The sequence below is a fragment of the Chelonia mydas genome, chromosome 27 (genome assembly GCF_015237465.2).
Source record: "Chelonia mydas isolate rCheMyd1 chromosome 27, rCheMyd1.pri.v2, whole genome shotgun sequence".
In the NCBI taxonomy this organism is placed as follows: Eukaryota; Metazoa; Chordata; order Testudines; family Cheloniidae; genus Chelonia; species Chelonia mydas.
Window position 1 is genome coordinate 15,390,207 of NC_057860.1, and position 4,311 is coordinate 15,394,517.

Genomic DNA, 4,311 nt, shown 5'->3' on the forward strand with positions numbered 1-4,311 from the left:
AGCGCGGGCTTGCGGGGAAACCCGGAGCTGGAGTCCGGGGCGTGGCTGGAATGAGGGAAAACGTGGAAGGGAGCGCACGGAGCGGAGCCACCAGCTCCCTCCACGGGGCGCGGCGTCTCACGCAGAGTAGCAGAGGCTGGTGCTGGAAGCCCGGACTCCTGGGTTCTCTTCCCCACCCTGGGAGCGGAGCGGGGGTCTAGCGAGTTAGAGCAGGGAGAGGACGGGGAGTCAGAACTTAATCCACAAGTAAGGACCCCGGTGTCAAACCCAAGCTCCCAGAGAAGGTAGCCAAAGGCCAGCAACAAGCTGGGCTCATAAAGTGCAAATCTGAACAGTGAAAGTCATTAACTATGAAACAGCTTAGCAAGGGTCCTGCTGGATTCCTCATCCCTGCAAATTTTACATCAAGAGTGGATGTTTTTCTAAAAGAGATGCTCTAGTTCAAATAATCTGGATTCAGACCAAGTCATGGCACAGACACAACTTTAGCAACACTGGTGTTAATCAGCTTTTGAGGGATGGTGGGGAGTCATCCATTCTGGTCTTCCTGGGCCTCCCCAGCAACATTCATCACTGTCCACCTTGAGAGAGTGCTGTCCCATGTCAGAGAGGTGGCAGGGGGCACAGGGGAATGCCACGACACCCCTTATTTATGGGGTCTCACAAGGATAAATTGTCTATCCAGTTCTATTCAATGTCTACCATATAGCCACTGGTCAGATGAACTGAACTCTCAAGTGCCAGCAATATGCGGGTGGAGGACACCTCTACCTGTCTTCACCACACGTGCCCATGATGCCCAATGCTCCGATGACATCAGTTCATGGATGAAGGACAGCAGGTTGAAGCTAAACCCAAGCAAGACAGAGATGATGCTGGTTGAGAGAAAAGTATTTTGAGGAGTTTGCGGCCATGGTGCAGTCTCATTTGGTTGAAGGTTCACACCCACAAATGGTTGATTCAGACCATAGTTTAGCTGTCCCATCCTGGCAAACAAGGACCTGGCCTCAGCTGGTCATGCCTTTGTCACTTCCCATCGGGACTACAGCAGTGTCGACCTGGACATGATGTCTTCAGAGCCTAGGAAACTCCATATAGTTCAGAACACTGCACTGTGGCCCTTCAGCAATGCTGGCTCCTGTGAACACATCACACCTGTCCTCTGCTCCCTGCGCTGGCTTTTCATAGAGCAGCAAGTCAAGTGCAAGGTCTTGGTCCTTCCAGGAGCTCCATGGCCTGGGCCCGGGATATCCCAAAAACCCGACAGCTCTATGATGAAGATCGTAGTCAACAACTCCCATCCCCAGGCACGGTGGAACTTTCTACCCTAATGGTAAAGCTCATCTGTGTGCTCGTCTGGGCCTGTCCGAGACTGTGGAATGAACTTCTCCAGGAACTAAGAGCCATCACAAACCTCACGTCACCACCTTCCAAACCTTCATTCTCCAATATAAATGAAGAACAGCAGGTGCATTTGGAAAAACAAACAAACTTCCAAACAAAACCAACCAAAGCAAAACACACCACTGGAGAGGGAACGGCCCACATATGACAATGTTAGTCACAATGCTTAATGCACACCTGGAAAGTGCTCAGGCCTAGATCCACAAAGGTATTTAGGTTCCAAACTTCGGGAGTTAAGAACCTAAATACCTTTGTGGATCTGGGCTTCAGATACTATGGTAATAAGTTGCTTGCTTACAGACCGCTCCCCAACCTGAAGCAAATACTCACCAGCAACCACACACCACACAACAGAACCTCTAACCGAGGAACCTATCCTTGCAACAAAGCCCGTTGCCAACTGTGTCCACATATCTATTCAGGGGACACCATCACAGGGCCTAATCACATCAGCCACACTATCAGAGGCTCGTTCACCTGCACATCTACCAATGTGATATATGCCATCGTGTGCCAGCAATGCCCCTCTGCCATGTACATTGGTCAAACTGGACAGTCTCTTCGTAAAAGAATAAATGGACACAAATTAGATGTCAAGAATTATAACATTCAAAAACCAGTTGGAGAACACTTCAATCTCTTTGGTCACTTGATTACAGACCTAAAAGTGGCAATTCTTCAACAAAAAAACTTCAAAAACGGACTCCAACGAGAGACTGCTGAATTGGAAGTAATTTGCAAACAATTAACTTAGGCTTGAATAGAGACTGGGAGTGGATGGGTCATTACACAAAATAAAACTATTTCCCCATGTTTATTCCCCCCCCCCCCCGACGTTCTTGTCAACTGCTGGAAGTGGCCCACCTTGATTATCACTACAAAAGGTTCCCCCCCCCCCCGCTCTCCTGCTTGTATTAGCTCACCTTACCTGATCACTCTCCTTACAATGTGTATGGTAACACCCATTGTTTCATGTTCTCTGTGTATATAAATCTCCCCACTGTATTTTCCACTGAAAGTATCCGATGAAGTGAGCTGTAGCTCACGAAAGCTTATACTCAGATAAATGTGTTAGTCTCTAAGGTGCCACAAGTCCTCCTTTTCTTTTTGCGAATACAGACTAACACGGCTGCTACTCTGAAACCTATGGTAATAAGGGTGGTGTAAGAGTCTATATAGAATAGAATAGACTCCTGGGTTCTATTCCCAGTTCTGGGAGGGGTGTGGGCTCTAGGGGTTGGGGGGAGGATGATGATGGGGAGTTAGGATTCCGGGTTCTAGCTCCAGCTCTGGGAGGGAGTCGTGTCAGTGAGAGTGGAGATGGGGTACTGAGAAGAAGATAAAAACTGCACCTAACTCCAGCTCTCAGAAAGCGTATTTGCTTGCACCAAATCTAAAACTATATCCAAGACACAAATAGTCCTTTGCAAAGCCCCAGGTGCATACTGTTATCATCCAATTCCTGTAGGAAAAGGAGGCCACAATGGAAAAGAAAGAAAAGGAAATGCAGAGTATTTATTCCTGCGGGGCAGTTCAGAAGAAACATCCATAGTACACATCCTCTCAGCTCCAGACAAATGGGGATGTAACATATGACCAGTGCATGTCCCTTGCTCCAGTGATGCTGCCTTCCTGTAAATGTTCCTTAGTAATTTCTCTGTATTAGCTTTTAGCTTTGTCATCTGAAGCAGGAGAGAGAAAGAGACAACTCAGCAAATCCAGAGAATTCCCTGAGTTGCAGCTTTGCGTGTTTCGAAAGCTCCAGACAGTGATGAAGCAGGGAATTTTAAGATCATTTACAAACCTTTTAAAGAGACAAGGGAGTGTGCAGCTCTCTCTCTCACACCCGCAACAACTCAGCGGGTCAAATTAATCCCTGGTGTAACTACACTGACTTCATTTGAATTATAATAGGATTGTGTGTGGAGAGAACTCATCAGAGAGCCCAGGAGAGTGTGCAGGGCTGAGCCATCCGCCGGAGAGTAAAGCAAGCGGTTTAATGAAAACCAGAACATTAACACATCCCTCTTGTTCACAGGAGCACAGGAATGGCTGGACTGGATCAGACCCATGGTCCATCTAGCCCAGGCCGGTTTCTCCAATCATAGCCGGCCTCAGAGGAAGATGCAAGAAACGCCTCAGTAGGCAGACGGGAGATAGTCTACCCCCCACGAAGATCTCATTCTAATGCCCAATAGTTAGAGATTGGTTTCAACCTTGACACATGAGGGGTTTTCTCCCTTCCCTTCCAATACTCATTTTGGTACCATTAGCTGCTGTAACTCTGGATACTCTCACAAAATGGCCAATCTCTCTTTGAACCTTGCGAAACTCTTTGCCTCAGCGACACTGTTCCCTGAATGACAAAAATAAAAGCTTTTATTGTTTATATGCTTGTTGCTTTGAACAAAAGGGGAATGGCCAGTGGGGAATAGGAAAATCCTGTCCGAGTTCTCCATGCCTGTGGCCACCGTTCAGAGGAGGTCGTGCTGGGTATGCATGCTGTGTTATGTGTTGCAGGGAATGCATGCCCCCAGTTTTGAAAGAGCTGCTCTCATAGCACTTGCTGAAGGTGGTCTGTATAAACCAGTGAATGGGTCCCACCCTGCTTTAGCATGTGTGTTCAGAGCCTTTCCTTTGTGACAACAGCCCCAGATCCCAAGGCCTGGGAAGTTTGCAGCTTGGGTTCAGTGGGAGCTTTGCATGAACACGGCCTTGATCTGCAAGGGGCTCAGTGCTCTGGACTCCCACTGACTTCAGTAGGGGCTGGGGTGCTCAGCACCTCCCAGGAGTCGTTTGGCACCATGCAGGATTGTTCAGAAAGCCACAAGCACTATGGTGGAGTGGGTGAGGAGTGGGATTCTGAAGGAAGTGGAAGACAAAGGCAGGAAAGCAGCCAGCACTGCA